We start from the raw sequence: 20,299 nt of genomic DNA on the forward strand, positions 1-20,299 counted from the left end.
TCGAAAGCTTGGCTGATGTACAGCACCGGGCACTCCTCCCCCTCGACCACTTGGTCAGCACATGGCTCCCTACCCCCTGTCCGACACGTTGCTCTGTACAGCAAAAGGGAAAGAAAAATCAGGAGCTTGTAACAACAGCCAGTCAAAAATCACAGCTTGTTGTAAAAGCCTGTTGGCATGGCTCAGTCCACTGAACCGGGTCTGGGGCTCCTTTTTAGTGAGATCAGTCAGTGTGCTGGTGACGTCTGAATAGTTAGGCACAGACCTCCTGTAATAGCCAGTCAGCCCCTGTAACTGTCATACCTTCTTTTTTGGTCTTGGGTCTTGGGCAGGCTGCAACCACTGTGGTCTTATCAATTTGGAGGTGCACCTGCCTGTGACCCAAGTGGAACCCCAGATACCATACCTTCACCTATCCAATTTCACACTTCATGGGGTTGGCGTGAGTCCCGCCCATCGCAGTGACCTCAGAACCACCCTCAGGTACTGCGTGTGCAATTGCCAAACATTTCTGTATATAATGATGTCATCCAGATAGGCAGGGGGTATGTAGAGTATGGTCTGAGGACTCGGTCCATAAGGCATTGAAAATGTAGCCAGGGCCCCAAACAAACCGAATGGAAGGGTCACGAATTGTTGTAAGCCGAACGGTGTGGAGAAGGCTGTTTTCTCACGGGTCATTGGTGTTAAGGGGATCTGCCAATAACCCTTGGTTAAATCCAGTATAGAATTAAAATTAGCCGTGCTTAACTGATCGAGCAATTCATCAAAAGCCACTGGGATTCTTCTATTACCCCCATATCGAGCATGACCTTTAATTCTTCCCAAACACTTTTTTAGTGCTTGGGTAATTGGTAGGGATGACTGCGTAACACTACCCCTGGGGTTGTTTCGATATGGTGTTTTATGAGGTTCGTCCGACTGCAAAGTGGTGAGAACACGTCTGAGAATTCTCTTTGCAACTGGGCCACATCAGTGATTTGTGATGGTGAGAGATGGTCTTCGCAAGCGACCGGGGTGCAAAACCTCATCTTGAACCAGGTATTTATGATGGAGGTTTGGCTACAACCCAAACCCACCAATGCCTGGTATGCACCCCCTTAATGCTCACAGGTATGCGGTACATCCAGGCTCGATCGGGGGCAGCCTGTGGCACGTCGGGGACCCAAACCAATGTCCCCACATCAGTGATTTGCGATGGTGAGAGATGGTCTTCGCAAGCGACCGGGGTGCAAAACCTCACCTTGAACCAGGTATTTATGATGGAGGTTTGGCTACAACCCAAATCCACCAATGCCTGGTATGCACCCCTTAATGCTCACAGGTATGCGGTACATCCAGGCTCGACTGGGGGCAGCCTGTGGCACGTCGGGGACCCAAACCAATGTTCCCACCTCCATCACCGGGCATTGGTCCTGGAAATGCCTGGGCTCCTGCAGCTCCAACAGACTTGCAAATGCTTCATGCCCTCACCTGTGGCAGTGGTTCTGTCATCCTGGTGACAAAAATGGAGAGAGACAGGGAAAACCAGTTGTGCAGTCCCCGAAGCAGGGGAGCCGGGGTAGAATGTAGAACTCCCAGTTTCCAGGGAGGGGAAACAGGATGAGGGAAAGGGGAGAGAGAGAGAGAGAGAGAGAGAGAGAGAGAGAGAGAGATATTTGACTATATGTGATCGCCGGCCCCTGGATAGGCCGCCATGTGATTCTCGGACAACTGGACAACTGGACTGCCCCCAGCCACCACAGATGCTTATTTCCATATTCAGATTGCATTGAAGCACAAGTGGTTCTCAGATTCATTTTCGGAGGCAAAGCGTACCAATTTTGCATCCTTCTGTTCAGACTTGCGCTGACACCACGTACTTTCACAAAATGCATTGATGCGGTTTTGATGCACTTGAGTCTTCAGGGCATCCACATTATGGTTACTCTCAATGATTGGTTGGTACTAGCCCACTCTGAGACCTTGGCTGCCCAACATCGAGATGTCATTCTCAGCTATTTGTGCAATCTATGGCTATGTGTAAACATGACAAGAGTGTCCTGTTGCCATGGTGCGTCTTTCTCCAGTTTGCATTCTCTCATTCTGCCGGTGTCTAGGGATGTTCACAGTGGGATGCATTCTCCCTGCAAGAACATTTCACAGGCTTTTGGGACTCATGATTGTGGCTTCCGCTGTCATTCCCTTGGGTATGCTGCATGCAAGACCTTTTCAGTGCTGTATGAACTCCACAAAGGGACTTCAACCACTGACGCATGTGTTCCATCACTTTAAAGTAACGCGTGGGTGCTACCGATCTCTGCCACTATGGAAATGAACCCGCCTCTTGATCTCAGGCGTTCCGTTGGGACAGTTGTGTCGCCGCAAAGTTATAATGACAGAAGCCTCTTCCATGGTTTGCCGTGCTGTACACGAGGGTCATCCAGCCTGTGGGTTTGGACAGGCCAGCGGCAATATTGGCACATAAACTGTCTGAAGATATTTGTAGTGCTGCTGGCATTAAAGTGTTTCCTCCTGCAGATTCAGGGCAGTCATGTCCTTGTCCGTGGTGTTCTACATCAGTCACAAGGGAGGAGTGCATTCTCATGCCATGCTGAGGCTGGCATGTCACATTCTTCAGTGGCACGGAACAATGTGCTGTCTCTACGAGCCGTGCATTTTCCACATTAAAAACAATATATTATAATATTATTATAACATTGACAGTTTAAAAAGGTACAGTATATCACCTCTATCATATTTGAGTCTATGCATTTTAATAATATAATATTATAAATTTGATTATGTTGACATTGACGTTTAAAAAAGTATTGCCAGAATTTCAAGGGTGTTTTCATTATTGTAAACTTAGTTAGAGATGCAGTTACCTCTCCCATACACTGAAACAATCCAATTACATCGGAGATAAAAGGTTGTGACAACTCTGTGCTCCCTGATCACATCAAAATAAAACTTTATTGCACATATGAACTGGGAATTTCTGTCGTCTGTCAGCAGAATAATCTATCGAACTATAAATGTCCTCAACAGACCACACATCATCCGACAATTCATAGCATATTTTTTCCTGTTGATGCACGCTCGCTGCATAGAAAAAATCAGGGTATCAAGACAATCGTGGGGCTACACTGTGATTTGATGTTTGATGATTGATTTTCTATCTATCTATCTATCTATCTATCTATCTATCTATCTATCTATCTATCTATCTATCTATCTATCTATCTATCTATCTGTCTGTCTGTCTGTATGTATGTATGTATGTTTATATATATTTTTGCCTGTCGTAGGTGACAAATAGCGGTTCCCTGTCTGCCAATCAATGTAATTTAAAAAGAGCTCTCTAATATAACATGACATCATCCATAGCAGTGAGGTCAACTCCACTAGGGTTGCAACGGTATGAGATTTGCACAGTATGATAACAGTCTCAGAAATTATCACGGTAAACGGTATTACACAATTACTATTATCAGTGAAAACAGAAGGGTTATTTTATTTTTTTTATTTTTGAACAAATAATTTATTATAATTGAAACTTGAAAGCATTTATTTTATTTAAGTATGTGTAAATAAAGTCTCCCTTTTGAAAATAAAATAAATAGAAAAAACAAGAAAGCTAACAGAATTATAAGAAAAAGACTTATAAAACATAATAAAAAATAGCATGTGAATATAACACATTATATAACTAAAGAATGTTAAATTAACTACTAAATGAAAAATAACATCAGCTGAGTGAGCTTTTAAAGTAATGTCTTATGATTATTAATAATTAACATAAACTGCTCCTGTCTGTACCTTTTACTGAGTGGTTCTCAACTGGTTTTGCTTCAGGACAGATTTTACCAGAGGTGTGGACTGGAGTCGCGTGACTTGGACTTGACTTGGACTCGAGTCACTAATATGATGACTCGCGACTCGACTCGATAGAATCAAAAAAGACTTGCGACTCGACTTAGACTTTGACAGCAATGACTTGCAACTTGACTTGGACTTCAGCCGTCTGACTTCGAAATACTTATACTTTTTAAAACCAAAGATAAGATTTGTATAATTAAAAATGTGCAGTAAATCAACAATTAATTTCCCAAATAAACGATTAATTTCATTTACAAATCTGCATGTCAACGCTCCTTATTCAACCAATCAGACAACCAACCAATCAGCTTCCACAAAGCTGGACCAAGTTTGAAGACTAATTTGTTATGAAGTTGTTAACTAATTTACGTCAGCTATGGTTCAGTAACATACATGTCTATGGCAGCACATGGCAGATTTACAGGCTAACAAAGTCTGCATATCGAACCGCAAACTATTTTTTACTGCGGTCAGTAGCATTTAACGTGTTATAGCAATTGGTGTAATGGACTAAATCTACCCAGTGTTTTATCATGCTGTTGTATGACCTCGATAAAGGAACTGCATTTATTGTGACCACACACGTTAGTGCTTTTTGAGCATAACTGGTTAGAACGTGCATGTAAACACACTCATGCTTTTGCGGACGCGCTGGTCCTCTGTCATGCGTTTAGCTATATTTATTTAATTATATTGGTTATGGTTCTAAAAATCACAAAACTGATAATTTACTCTGTTCGCAGCACTTTACAGTATATAACTCATATATGCAACTTAAATGTCTGCAATTAGCCACTGCCTGGTAATATTTCAGATTTCATTCACCAGATCAGCGTCCTTTCACTGCGTGTTTAGAGTAAAAGTTTGGTTTGCCTTAATGTGTGTCCAAAGATAAGATCCATGTATCATCTTTATTACCCTCTTTGGTCTTTACAGGTAGATATCGATAAAAAAAAAAAAGATAAAATTAGATTATAAATTAGAAACTTCTAGCTAAAATTAGTATACATTTACTATAAACATATAATAACACAGGCTGCATGACTATGCAAGAGTTAGATTAACATACAGGCACAAAGGGACTTCAACATTTCTAAATTGCACAAATAAAAAATACATATACATATTCATCTCTGGCTTGCATTTGCTCGCATGTCAATGATTCCGAGATCTACGTTTATATTTAATTTAATCACTCAGAATGTTTACCTGCAAAATTTGTAGCACCAAACATCAGAAGCAGCCTCAAGAATCTACACAGAGTAGCCGTATAACACTTTTCCTTGATCAGAATATTGCATTACAGATTGCTAAATTTGTTCAAAGGGGAAAGCGAGAGATTGAAAAAGCGCACTCGCGTGCATGGTTTCCAGATTGCACAAAATAAGTACATTAGGTAGAATATTTCCAATTTGTGCAAAAACTCAAACTGGGGGTGTTGCGTCTCTTATCTGGCAACCCTGAACATGTGAACGCTTGTGGAGACGCATAAGGTCACAATGCAAGTTAACTGAAATATCCAATGAAAAATAAAAACGCTTTTACGATAAATGGGCCATATATTGCCCATGTCTGTTTTAGCTGTTTGCGAGATTATCATTAAATCTGCCTCGGCAGTCCTAAATAGTCTATCACTATGGCGGCCGCCAAAATATCTTCAAAGGGTGAACATTTGTCCACTCATCTTTTTTTTATTTATAACCCTGTAAGCAAACGGGGACAGATCAAATATTGCGGGAAAACCGCCATGGCAATAATCAGTTTCTCCTCCATTTTGTCTTCGGAACTAATGTTTGGTGGGAACCAAAGATTACACTGTTGTGTTCTCTAGACTTCGCTAGAGTGGAGCACTTCTATACTCCAACAGGTTGCCGCCGAACCTCGTCAAAGCTCATTACCATAACGTTGGCTGCACTTGAACTTTCCTCTGACGCCCACACCACCCAAGACTCGCCGCGCCGCTTCTCGCCACCGAGAGACACTGGCTGTCATAGAAAATGAATGACTTCCGGTCGATTTGACGCTCTCGCCGCCTCTGGTCTGAACCGGTATAATACTGCAACCCTAAACTCCACCTTACGCTTACCTTAAGATTTCCTTACTAAAACTTGCTTTTAGCAGTTTTGTGAATAGGTTTTAAGCAAAAATCCTAGCTAGGAACTCTTTGGAGAACTCCTAGTGGTAAGATAAAAATATTTGTGAATACGGGCCCAGGAGTCTTAAATGCCAATCTATTTAAATGATAACAAAGCTGCAAATGTTACTCTCAACCCTTTTTGTAATGATCTTGAAATTCTTGGGCTGAAAAACAGTTTGGCCTCAGTATGCTGACATGTTCAGCCAGGCATACGTGAACATTTGAACAAGGTGCATGTTCAAGTCAGTATTCAGTATAACTTCACAGAAAAGTTAATTTGCAAGTTAAGTAAACAAATTTGCCTCATTCATTAGGCTGGCTGAATCAAATAGATGAAAATGTTCAGTCTTTGTACTGCTTTTTGGTGGATTGCAATTATCATAGAAGCTCATTAAGTGTCACAAACAACATTATCTTTTATATTTGTCGCAAAGTTCCCCTCCATTAAAAACCTTTCAAGTATCAAAAACAAATGTTGTTTTTCTGGGGACTTCTGAGGCCAAACAAACCACTCATATTAAAATGTATATACAGTAAATCCCACTGACAGGTTTTGAAGTTATTTGAATGAACCAATTACTTACCAGCCCTTCAAATACAATGCACGTCAGCTCTTTTCCCTCTGTTTGGACAAACTCCATGGCTTGAAGGTCTCTTGAAGTTTCTGTTGATTGCTTCCAAACATGCTGAGTCAAACAAGAGACAGTGAGGCACTGCCTCAAACAGACGCCCATTCTCCTTCCCTTACATCTGTCTAGACGGCCTTGGTCTGGCTGTTCTCCCCTCGAAATTTGAAAAATTGCCTTTCAACCTTTTCCTCTTCCTCCTCATCTCATGTAAGGGATTGATTTAGTGTTCTCATTTGTGGCTTCCTGTGTCTTCGACACTGTTCCAACAGAGATGTGACCTCAGTCTCATACAGATAACTTTTTAGCTTTCATCAACCAGGCATGGGAAACCAGGCTCTGGTGAGTGCTTAGATTAATTATTGATCTTAATCCTACTCATTATGGGGTCTATGCATGGACAATTTGAGAAAGCTTTGCCATATTTTTCTTCAGTAAAGATGAAGACTAGAATTTGCAAGATGTTACATCCAAGTCAGTGGTCCACAAAGACAACCCAAATGGAGCTGCAAACTGAATAGTGTTGTTTCAAGCCTGCACTTAAATAACTTTTATATGGCTTGCCTTAGCCTATTTAGTATATATTTATATATTATGTCCTCAAATTAAGTGGAAAATATTGTAATTATGAGTACATGCATGACCAAGCGAAGTCGTATGTACCAAAGGGATAAACTTATTGTAACCCGAGTTTCTTCAATGTCACCCAGTTTGCCTGGTTGTGACTTTGAAGGGGCATTTCCATATTAATTATTATTTATTTGTATTTAATTTGTTCATATTTGGTGCTGTATTTCAATAATACTGTATTTGAGTGTTGAATATGACATTGCTTATAGGCAACTATTGTAATGCTAATGACTTTGGGGTTTGCTTTAAGCAAGTTAATTATTTGTTAGTTACCATGCATAAATCATATTTTGTGTAAATATGATGCCAGTATATTCCCTTAAATGTATCCACTGGTATGAAAGCATTTGACATTGTTCATTGTTTACTTGTTTTGGCTCCTTCTGTATTTTGTTTCCAACATAAAATGCATGACAAGTCATAAAAACACCTGCCAAACTCAGATGGCGCTTCCCATGTGCACTTGAAAGCAGCATTTGTCTTTTTGGGGTTATCCAACTCCAAAGAGTCACTCAGGATAACATTTCAGAACCTTGTCTTTTTACTCTTTCTATTTAAGGGCCTTTAAAGCCCTGTAGTGTCCCTGTTATCTCAGTCTCAACCTCTTCACATCTAGAGGGGTCTTTCTTTTCCATAGAAGGACTCCATATAAGCAAAGATGCGAAAGAAGCATGACTTTACAGTATGTTAATTAAATTGAAAGCTTTAAAATGCCCTGTGAACATTCACACATAGATGTATTGCAAAATAATTAATTTAATCAAGTCCAGGAATGGGTTAATGTCATATTAGACGTGTTAGATAGCTGAACATAACTTTTGAAAATTTTCCCTTTATGCTGTGGCCTCACAAGATTTTGACTTTGTGTTTCATTTGGCTAATAGTGAGTTTTTTACAAGAGGTATTACTCTCTAAGTTCATCAGATTATTTTGGATATATAGCAGACATTGTTTTATTATGCAGAGGAAGTAAGTGGTTGCTCACTTAACATGCAGTGGGTCACATTCAGAAACCGTGTATATACACACATTTGTGCATAAAACCTGTGTGGGAATGTGTGCAGAGAGTGACAAATGACTGCACAGGTGAAGTTGTGCATTAAGGCCATATATGGAGATGGTTTGGGCATATCATGCTAATTATCTGTGAGTTCTGGCCCATTCATTTAGAGCACTCCAGATACATCTACATTATAATTAGGGTAAGAATACATTTGTGTTCATATCCAGCAGAAATGCTATACAAGAACCTTTTCTACACACATAATTAAGAAAACTTGTGCACAACTGTTATTGAATAGTCAATTGTTAGATTTTTAATTTCTAAGTTTAATTTGTTGTGGTTTACCAACTCTAAAACTGGTGTTTGTGATAGTTTAGCCCACCAATATTTTTTATGGCAGTTAAACTGTTTCTACATGACCAAACTTTGGTAACATTTTCTATGAAGTCCATGTTTAAAATTAATTGTAAAGGCATTATAATGCATTAGCAATGTCTCATAATACACCTAATAATATATTATAACTTCTCAGAAATAATTGTAACCACAATTATAAAACAGCATAATACTTGCCTATTCATATTTGTATCTTAGAGTATTATACATTATAACACAAGCAAAATCCTTTAACAGATCCTCTGGAATCTAGAAACAAGCTCCATAGTGAGATGAGAATGAGATTATAAAGTCACATCTTGTTTGAAAATGCTTGAAGATGAGATGGTGGAATCTTCAAAAGTGAAAACTGAATGAGCCTCATTTCCATGTGGCAGAGACTTAATAGTTAATTATGCACATTGACAGGCTAACCACAAAACACAGAGAGCCTGCCAGAGTGCACTAGGGTCTTATTAGAACTTCCTTATTACAGAATTGTTGCAGTAGTGCAAGCATATGTAAAAATGTTTTTAAACCTGCTAATAAAGCAACAGTTAATACAAAATGTTTATCAAGAGGAAAGATTTATCTTCAGGAAAAAAAGAATGTTCACACATGTGATTAATTAAATATGTTACTTGTAGTTCTCTTTTAGAGAGTTAAGGGGGTGTTCAGATCAAATGCTTTTGTGCTATGCATTTTTAAAAGTTAAAGTTATTTTTAACTTGAAACAGAATCTTACCATTTAAAAAAAAAACAAGATATGGTGCAATGGTCAAGACACTGTCTATCACATGTTTATATAGAAAGATTAAAAAGATTAAAAATATTTGATCAGAACCTTCGCAAGAGCAAACACACACTGTACAATCCTATAGCAGAGCTCCCGTTTATTAGTGAATGACAAATAATTTATTTTTAATATAGTTAAAATATAGGTAGGACATTTAACATTTAACAAAAGTGAAATGTAAAAAATAAAAAAGTATTGCAGTATTTGTTAGACTTGTATAATTGAATTATCATACAAGCTCAATAAGAACTAGCAGGTGTACATCATCACATCATTAGCTGGGTAACTCCTAGTCAATCACACGTAAGCCATTGCTTTATAAGTCCGCTCACAATCTATCACATTGCTGTTTCGGTGTGCTAACACTGCAACTAGACGCGTTTCAACCTCTCCAGGCCACATGATAACCAGTGCACAGCACATCTCTGGAAGCCCGCCTTCCCTTTCCAACGACGTCATCACTTCATCTCAACTTCTGACAACATCAAACCCATGGGCAGTAAACAACCAGCAAACCCGGATCTTCACCCATATCTCATTCACTCAGGAGATCTCTCTCGATCGCATTGCACGACTCGGCGCACCCCGCGAATCCTGCAAAATCATCGGCTCAGACAGCAGCCGGCTTCCATCAGAAATAAGCCAAGTCATTTTCATATCCATCAAATGCTTCAGATCTAGTCATGGGTCTAGACCTTCCGTTACCATGCTACCTGTTCATCACAAAGTTGCAATGCTGCCTGTTCATCATAACGCATTCGCATCAATATCACATTCACTCTCATAATATGGCAGGCAATCGCGTAATCTCATGAGGGCAACTCGATCAAGGTTCATTCACTTGTCATTCACAGTCTGTATGCCCGAGCGTTCCCCTTCGGGGAATTAAGATAATTATTCAGGCATATCATCATGTACTGTCAACGCTTAACATACGGGCTCTCATTACTTCATTCGGTAAGATTCCCCCATTTTGCGGCCGCCTTCGCCCAAATCACGTAACGGGTGCGTTGCAATGCATCATCCCTATGCCCTACTCACTAGGAAGACCGAGCCCATGATGTGAGCATTCCGAGGGAGCATGACATCACAGTTTTACCTGTTGATGTGCGCCCCCCCCCCCTTCCCGAGCACAAACCATGCAAATTACATACCCAACTTAAATGGCTGTATCTACTGGCTCCCCTGGAGTATGGACACAGTTGTAGTATCTTTTGAAAGAAGACACTTTGGGCTTCACTTCTCAAGTTTCAGAATTAATATATGTTGTTATTTTAAAGCAAAAAAACTACAATATCAAAAAAATAAAATAAAATAAAATAAAAGTTTTGGACTTTGAGATGGACCCATTCTGTTTAGAAGACTTCATATATAAGATAATATACAGTTTTACAACAGGAATGCTGCTCAGATTGCATAGTCTGTCGAAGAACGACGATGAAGTGTAATTCTCCCAGGCGAGATCTCATGTAAACAATGGAGAACATATCAAGATTTATAATTACGTACAAGTACTACTGGACGTTATATAATGAACTCTGTCACGGACAATTGACCCAAGCAGGCTGAACTGGATTCATCTGGCGATCGCGATTTCATAATAAGATATGAAGTCCCGTTTTTGATATTGCATGTTGTCATCCACACTTCCGGCACAAATAAACAAATTGCTGTTTCTGGAGGACTGCTATCATGCAACAGAGATCAGATATCAACGTCGAACAATTAGACCTTCGAAAAGACGTATAATCCGTTAGCATTAATCACATATCCATGCATGCATATATCAGAATGCAAATATATTAAACGGAAGCAGAGTGACGTCACTCCCGAGTGCAAACAAATACGTATCAACGGGTTAATATAGCCTTCACCAGGCCTTGTGAAAGAATTTTCTTCGTTCGGTACAACATTCGATTAGGTTCCCAGAGCGCCTCCAAGGGCGCATTTACGCGATCCATAAAACGCAGCATTTTCTTACATGCCCCTATTTCTCGGACATGGCTCCCTCCATAGGATTCAGGGGTTGCCGTCTAGGACCATGGTTCTCAGGGGAATGGCCAGAATTATACTTTCTTCAATATAGCTTCCTACGCTCCAGACACTCTCTTCGTAAGTAATCCCATTGCTAGATATTTCATAATTGAATGTATTTAAAAAATGTTCTCGATCTACAATCCCAGTCTCGATGCGGTTCAGCGGAGGGAAGAAAGAAGTGACACTGAGACCCAAGCTTCAAATCCTTCCTCGCCATTCGTACAGCACTTCATCATACGGTCCAGCAAATGGTCCCTCTACCTTCCAATGAAATGGTTCTTTACCCTATATGGGGTAAAATATATGTTTGAGTTCAGAAATAGTAAATACATTCCCAGAACCACTGGAACCTCGTTCCGCAATGACACAGCAAGCTACATCTACAAAAGAAGTTTAAAATAGGCCTTTCTTGTTCCACACCCATCATCACGGCCAGCGTCATATGGGTTACCTCCATAAACTCAAACGCATCGTAGTCATGCGACAATTCTGCAGTCGTTACTACAATCAATAAAGTCTGGCCCTCCTTGAACCATCATGTCCCCTATGAGACATCTGACATGGCAGAGCAGTTTCTGTAACTTCATCATCCCAGCCAGACACATTCCCGGGTTTTTCAATGTAGTCTCTGACCCCCGGAGGGTTTTCATATCAAATGTCGTTTATCTTTCAACAAAGACACTGCACAGCAATGCCGGCCTAAAGCAAAGATTCTGCTCAACCAGGGGCTCTCGACGGAGTGCCCAAAATCACACTCGAGGACAAAGAGGAAAAGCAGAGGGATGAAATCAAACTCGAAAAAAAAAAATTATCGCAAAGGCTTCACACAACCACGCCAGAGGTATTGCAAATTTCATGTCAAATTCTGACGCTCGCATCTCTTAATTCCTCCTCCAGAATGAACGGCCAACACAAGGCCTGGTCCGTACCAAACTGGATCATCTCTTTTGGGGGTAGTATACTACTTTCTCTCTTTTTGGGGGTAGGCTCCTCGCCCCTGCCTCCTATCTCCGGCAGGACATGACGGTTCCGGGTACAACTCCCTCGGACTGCCGGACGGGGCCCACGCCAAAGAGAGAGACATTATCTCCCGTTTTACATCTATCAAATAAATGGCATCTCAAACTTCACTCAAGCCTGCGTGTCTTCCAGATAGAACTTGTGTTAGGAGCTGCACAGCATATTCAAACAGGAATGGTCAGATTTTCCTGATGTTGTAAAGTCCATACCTGCAAGACTGGAAAGTTGATGAGATGTGGCTGGCGAAGTTTAGCTGGTCATAAAACATATCTCCCAAGCACTTCCTGGCTGTCCTGGTTAGTGTTAGTATAATTGAACCATGTATCGTGAGGTTGTGGTCAACAGATGTTGGAAGGGATCACCAGAAGTTCTGTCTTGACATATTTGTGTTTAAAACCTATGTACTAATGTGTGCATAGAGCGGCAAATGGCTGTACAGGTGAGGTTGTTCGTAAACCCCATATATGGAGATGGTTTGGCCATGTTATTTATTAAAAAAATTATAATTTGTCATTCATTTAATTGTTAAATCTCTTAAAGATTACAAATGCATTCTACACTATACCTGAAGTCTTAATAAAAATATAAAACAAAAAAGGTAGAAGAAAATGTGGGCATGAAAATCAAAAAGGGCATTGTGTCCTTCAGGGCAGAGAAGTGAAGGTCGGGCTGAGCAGCGGATGATAAATCCAAAGACACAGAGCCAACTGGTCACTGTCTAGATCCTCACAGACACCTGGTGCAAGCTCTGAAAAGACCAGTCTCAGTACAGGAGACAGACAATGCTGGAATTATGCCAGTAGTGGCAAGGGACAGTTATCTTCAGTTGAGCCCCATCGTGTGCTGGAAGTCATGTTCCATTGTTGCGTCCTCCTAGCACCTCTTCTCCTTGTCATATGCCTGGACTTGGGCCGGAAGTAGGAAGTCCAGAGCAGTAATGATGTAAGAAGTGTCTTAGTGTCCTTTTAGGTGAGTTCTTTGTGATTTATAAACTATAATTGGCTTTACTTACTATGCAATTATTGGTATTTGCTTAAAGTTTTCAAATGTTTTTGTTACCATTTACCTTTGGTTTATCAATAATAATTCTTAATATGAATCAAGCTTTTCAATCAGCTTAAAGAAAGAAATTTGTTTATGTATCAGTACATCTGATTATTTATAAGTCATAAATGTACATACACCTAATTTAATTAGAAATTAATTTAATTGTAGAAAACATTCCCTGTCTTAGATCAGTTAGGATCAGTACTTCATTTTAATAATGTGAAATGTCAGAATAATAGTAGAGAGACTTATTTATTTCAGCTTGTCCCAGTAGGCCAGAAGTTTACATACAATCTGCTAGTGTAGGATTGTCCACGAACAAAGCCATCAAATGAATCACATTCCACAGATCAGAGAGATCCCCCACCGAGCCATTAGAGAGTCATAAAAACAAATCCATGGCACCTAAATTGTTGAAGGAGACCATCTCTCCCATGCTTAATCTCAAATTAGGGTTTGCAATGACAGAGCTGATCAATTAAGAAGATCCTTCTTTGTTCCACAAACTTAAACCCTCAGCATTACCTTCTGAACTTCCACACAGAGCTACAGCAGGTTTTCTTTGAATGGTTTCCTTGTGAGATCCTCATGAGATCCTCATCCATGTGATTTAACCCTATAAAATATACACCATACCTAGACTTGCTAGATAATTCTGTAAATAACTTTATGACCTGTGATCACTTGTATAACGGACAAATTAATGATTATATCCGATTTACCTTTTAAAATATGTGTAGTGATTGGTAATCACTTATAAATGACAAATCGATGATTATAATCTTTAATCTGGCATGATTCATTTCATTCTACTAAGAATGGTAACTATTCAACTGGATATTATACCCCGACAATCAGGTTTCTCATAACATGTAATGTATTATCCATGTTGTAAAACCAATTAATTAACCAGTATGATTTGTAACCAGGGATTTTCATGTTTTGTTACTTACACGTATAATATTCATGAAAGAATGTCATATTTAGTATGTATATGTTTGCTTGTTTACATAGAGAATGTTGATGACAATGAATGTCATATATATTGTACTGTTGTCAAGATATAAAAGTTCATGACACCTCCCCACCTCCAAAATGGCTGCATGTCTTTCTGTCTGCTTTCTGTCTGCTCTTTGTCTGTCCATTTTTTAACTTTTTAAAGGTTTTTAGAGCACCTTTCACTGAAATAATCCAGACAGTGCTTTCATTTAACCTACCCTGTTATATTTGTGAGCTCTTGGCCTATTATTTGGTTTGAGGCCTATCTTCATACTACAACCCAGGGATCTACTGCAGTGTGGCTTGTTTTCAGCGTAGATCTGTTACGGTTTCTTGAAACAGGATTTACAGCAAGATAACAACATCTATCTCCAGCTGCATTGTTGTTCGCCTCCAGCACACACTAAAGCCTATGCTATCTGGCTACAGCTATTCTGAGAGGTTCTCGGCCTATTCCAACTGGTCTGAGGCCTACCTGTTTGTTTTCGAGAGGATCTCGGCCTACTCCACCTACTCCATCAAGGGTTGTCTCTAGCACACACTGAAGCCTGGGCTACACTACTAAAGAATCATGCTTTACTTTATAAAAATCCTACTGGTTCTCGGGATTTTGTCATCCACCCTTTTGCTGCATGTACAGTATCAGGACCCCGGGCCTGTTGGTAAACGCACTCTAGGATCTGCTACAGCATTTCACTGTCGGGGAACATTAGACTTCATTCTTCAATCAAGAGATGTCACATCCTATTGGATTACTAAATCTTTTGGACTTTCTGTCACCCAGGTATTTCGAACCCTTCCATATTTTTCAATTATGCTTCTGCAGGAACTGTTTGACTCTAACTTGTTACTGGCTCTGCCCTTTGTAAAAGACAAGCAATGGATTTGTTCTGGTGTTGCTTTTAGACGCATGTTAATTATTCTCATGTTATTTATCTCTGGTAATGTTCATCCAAATCCTGGCCCAGCTAACTCAGTTACTGCCCAGCTGTCATTTGGTGAATTTTGTGACCGTAAATCATTGGGTTTTTTACATATAAATATCTGCAGTCTGCTGAATTCTAAGCATTTTAACACTTTAAAAACATTGGTGCACACAGCTAATCCTGACGTTATTGCTATCTCTGAATCCTGGCTTAAAAAAGGAACACTAATCTTGACATCTGCATACCAGGTTTCGTCAGGATAGAGTTACTAGGGGTGGTGGTGTAGCTATGTATGTTAAAGATCATCTGCAATGTACTGTTGTTCTTTCTAAGTCAGTTCCTAAACAACTTGAACTACTGGTACTAAAGCTTAGGCTTTCAACTACTTTCTCTATCTCTGTTGCTGTTTGCTATAGAGCACCTTCAGCTCCAGCTTCTGCACTCACAGCTTTTAGTCAACTCTTAGCTCCTTATATATCCTCTGAGTTTGTCCTGATGGGTGATCTGAACTGGGATATGTTCAATCCCCCAAATACAGTTTTGCAACAGTTTGATGCTCTAAACCTTACTCAGATGATATCTGAGCCCACCAGACCTAATCATAAATTTTACGCATCATCCACTCTGATTGACCTTATTTTGACTAACAATCCATCTAATTATCAAACAGGAGTGTTTAGTCTAATAAGTGATCATTGCGCTATTGCATGTATACGTTCTGGCCTTTCATTCAAAAGGCCCCCAGTAATTGTAACCAAGCGCTCTTTGAAAAAACTGGATATGCAAGCCTTTCTCCAAGATGTTGCGGCTGTGCCCTGGGATAGAATTAATTCTTTCCCTTACTTGGAAGAGGCATGGTCTTTTTTTAAAAACACTTTCAGTCGGATTATGAATAAGCATGCCCCTCTGAAGAAAATTACAATAAAAAATCGATATAGTCCATGGTTTTCCATTGACCTGGCTGAGATTATTCATCGTAAAAATGCCCTCTGGAAAAAGGCCCGCTCTAACCAATCTCCAGTTGACTGGCTGGCCTTCCGTCAATGCAGAAATAAAGCAACACAGGCTATCAGAAATGCCAAAATCTCGTATTTTAAAGAGAAACTCACCACAAGTGGCACTGATGCTAGGGCATTCTGGAAAACAGTCAAGGTAATGGAAAATATAGTTATTTCCACTCATTTACCAGTTTCTATGTTATTTAATGACATTATTATTACTGAGAAGTCTCGGATGGCCTCACTTCTAAACCATCACTTTATTAATGCAACCCATACAGTTTCAATGTCAAACCCTAATCCTGTATCAATGGACACTTCACTTACAACCGATGCAGATGTTCAACTTTCTCCATCAGACAAGAGGGGCTTCTCCTTTATGCCTCTTTCCACCTCTGAAGTCCAGGATGAACTCACCAAGCTGAATATAAACAAATCTGCTGGTCTTGATGGTCTTGATCCCATGTTTTTAAAAGCAGCATCCTGCATTATTGCCGCTCCCGTCACTAGACTATTTAACATGTCCCTACAGTTCTCTGAGTTACCCATTGATTGGAAATCAGCAACAATTTTCCCCCTCTTCAAAGGGGGTTCTGAATCTGACCCAAATTGTTACCGCCCAATTTCCATCCTTCCATGCCTTGCCAAAGTTCTGGAGAAGCTCGTACAAAAACAGTTAAATGATTTCCTGGATAAAAATCATATATTATTTGACATGCAATCTGGTTTTCGGACGGGACAAGGGTGCATAACAGCCACCACAAAGGTCCTTGATGATGTAATTACAGCATTAGACAGCAAACAGGTCTGTATTGCCACCTTTATAGACCTCGCCAAGGCCTTTGACTCTGTCGACCATAGGATCCTCTTACATAAGCTTTCCAGTATTGGTCTGTCCTCCTATAGCTGTGATTGGTTTGCTAATTATCTCACCAACCGTGTCCAGCAATTGAAGGTTGACAACATTATGTCAGACCCACTTACTGTCTCTAAAGGTGTGCCTCGAGGCTTCATCCTGGGTCCAATCCTTTTTTCTATCTACATCAATGATATAGCCAGAGCTGTTGGTACCTCTCGGATTCATCTTTATGCAGATGATACCATTTTGTACTCAGTTGGTTCCTCTCCCAATTCTGCGGCTTCCAGTCTTAAACTCAGCTTCACCTATATAGAGCAGTTCTTTGACAGTCTCCACCTCCGTATTAACGCCAGTAAGACAAAATGTATCCTTTTTAGCAGAAAACAGGTTACAGAGACTCCACCTATAATCACCTGCATGAACGGTATGGCTCTGGAGTATGTCAAAGAATATAAATATCTAGGTATCTGGTTGGATTCATCTCTGTCATTCATTACACACATCAATAACCTTCAAACAAAAGTCAAAGCTAGACTAGCTTTTCTTTTCCATAATAAAGCCTCCTTTACCCATGGTTCCAAATGCACCCTCGTTAAGACGACAGTACTGCCAATTTTGGATTACGGCGATATTATCTACAGAATGGCACCAAACACAGCTCTAAAAAAACTTGACACAATCTATCATTCAGCCATCCGTTTTGCCACTAATGCGCTCTTTCACACTCATCACTGTGACCTGTATAAACTGGTGGGTTGGCCCTCCCTTTATACCCGGCGGCTCCATCACTGGTTTCTCTTCATATACAAGACAATTCTGGGCAAGGCACCTCTATATTTGTCATCCCTACTTCATGCCGCTCATAACACCTATCACACAAGATCAAGTAATTTGATTAAATTTAGTACCCCCCCTACTTCTACTACCTTTGGACGTAATGCCTTCCGCTTTGCATCAGTACATGACTGGAATATACTACAAAATACCCTGAAACTTACATCTCTGATCCCAATCTCCACCTTTAAACAAAATCTCGAAAATTACATAGTTGACTCTTGTTCCTGCTGACAATCATGAACCATATTTATACACACATATTTAAGCACTCTATTCCTTTTCTTTTCCCCTTTGTTGTCTATCTTTTTTTAATTTAGTTGCTTGTTCTATGTGTTATGGGTTTGACTATGTACAGCTGTACAGTATGTTCTTATTTATTCCTGTAGCCTCTTGGCCAGGTCATGTTTGTAAATGAGAAGTGGTTCTCAAACAGTTTACCTGGATAAATAAAGGTTAAATAATAAAAAAAAAAAAAATTTTGAGCAGGAGTCTGTAAGAATCCTACATCAACTTTGAAAAGCCACTTCTGATTGGCTCAGAACACCTTTGGTGTGCGGCCAATTTCTGTTCAGATCTTCCATGCCACGTAGAGTCCAAGGAAAACTCGGGACACACAAAGTCCTGAGAAAGACTCTCACTCTCTGCTCTATGGTTCACACACACAACGGGAGTCACGAGTCCTCCTTGCAGAAGGCCTTGCTTCATCCAGACAATAACTATCCACAATCATAACAGAGTCTAAAACATCGACTGAATGAACATTTGACAAAGAGACAAAGAACAAAGTAACACAAGAAATACAACACAAAGTAACGCAACGACACGGAAGTATATCTCCAGACTTTTGCTCAAAGTGCTTGTGTATTAGTTAAATGCTTTGGGTAATACGATTGCAATTCGATTTAGATTCAAAGAAGGATAAATGGTTCTTAAGGCATTGTCAACATACTCCATAAAGTTAATTTTCTCTGTATTGATCATTTACTTCACATTTGGTAGCATTGCCTTTAAATTGTTTAACTTGGGTCAAACATTTTGGGTAGCCTTCTACAAGCTTCTCACAATAAGTTGCTGGAATTTTGGCCCATTCCTCCAGACAGAACTGGTGTAACTGAGTCAAGTTTTTAGGCCTCCTTGCTCCCACATGCTTTTTCAGTTCTGCCAACAAATGTTCTATCGGGTTGAGGTCAGGGCTTTGTGATGGCCACTCCAATACCTTTACTTTGTGGTCCTTAAACCATTTTGCCACAACTTTGGAAGTATGCTTGGGGTCATTGTTAATTTGGAAGATCCATTTGTGACATCTCAAGACTTCCTGGCTGATGTCTTGAGATGTTCCTTCAATATATCCACATAATTTTCCTTCCTAATTATGCCATCTATTTTGTGAAGTGCACCAGTCCCTCCTGCAGCAAAGCACCCCCACAACATGATGCTGCCACCCCCATGCTTCCACAGTTTTTTCTGAGGTCTTGGCTGATTTCTTTTGATTTTCCCATGATGTCAAGCAAAGAGGCACTGAATTTGAAGGTAGGCCTTAAAATACATCCACATATACACCTCCAATTCAGTATACCTCCTATTAGAAGCTAATTGGCTAATTGTTTAAAGGCTTGACATAATTTTCTGGAAGCTGATTAAAGGCACAGTTAACTTAGTGATTGTAAACTTCTGACCCACTGGAATTGTGATATAGTCAATTAAAAGTGAAACAATCTGTCTGAAAGCAATTGTTTGAAAAATGTCTTGTGTCATGCACAAAGTAGATGTCCTAAATGACTTGCTAAAACTATAGTTTGCTCAAATTAAATCCGTGGTGCTTAAAAAATATGTTTTAATGACTTCAACCTAAATGTATGTAAACTTCTGACTTCAGCTGTATCGGTTTAACTGTGTAAATACAGTATTGTTCTGTGATTTTTTTTTTTTTTTTTTAATCATGTAAAAGTTCAGTCACTGACAAGTGAAATACACTTTTTTAAGGATGACCTTTGTAATTCTATGCTTTTTGAGTATACCCTTAAGACTGTTCATTTGCCAATGCAAAAAAGCACCTCTTCAGGACGTGTCTCCTTACTGTATACACCTCAACAGCCCAAGTCATTTGCAGGTTGCATTTTTTTCTGATAGTCATGTGTTTTCTCAGTT

General features: G+C 39.8%; 1 protein-coding gene across 2 annotated transcripts in view; it reads left to right on the top strand.

Moving 5' to 3' along the window:
• edil3a (EGF-like repeats and discoidin I-like domains 3a) overlaps nt 1-20,299 on the top strand; it is a 384,265-nt gene that overhangs the window by 319,711 nt on the left and 44,255 nt on the right. The window lies entirely within an intron of this gene.

Source organism: Xyrauchen texanus, chromosome 3 (genome assembly GCF_025860055.1).
Source record: "Xyrauchen texanus isolate HMW12.3.18 chromosome 3, RBS_HiC_50CHRs, whole genome shotgun sequence".
Lineage (NCBI taxonomy): Eukaryota > Metazoa > Chordata > Actinopteri > Cypriniformes > Catostomidae > Xyrauchen > Xyrauchen texanus.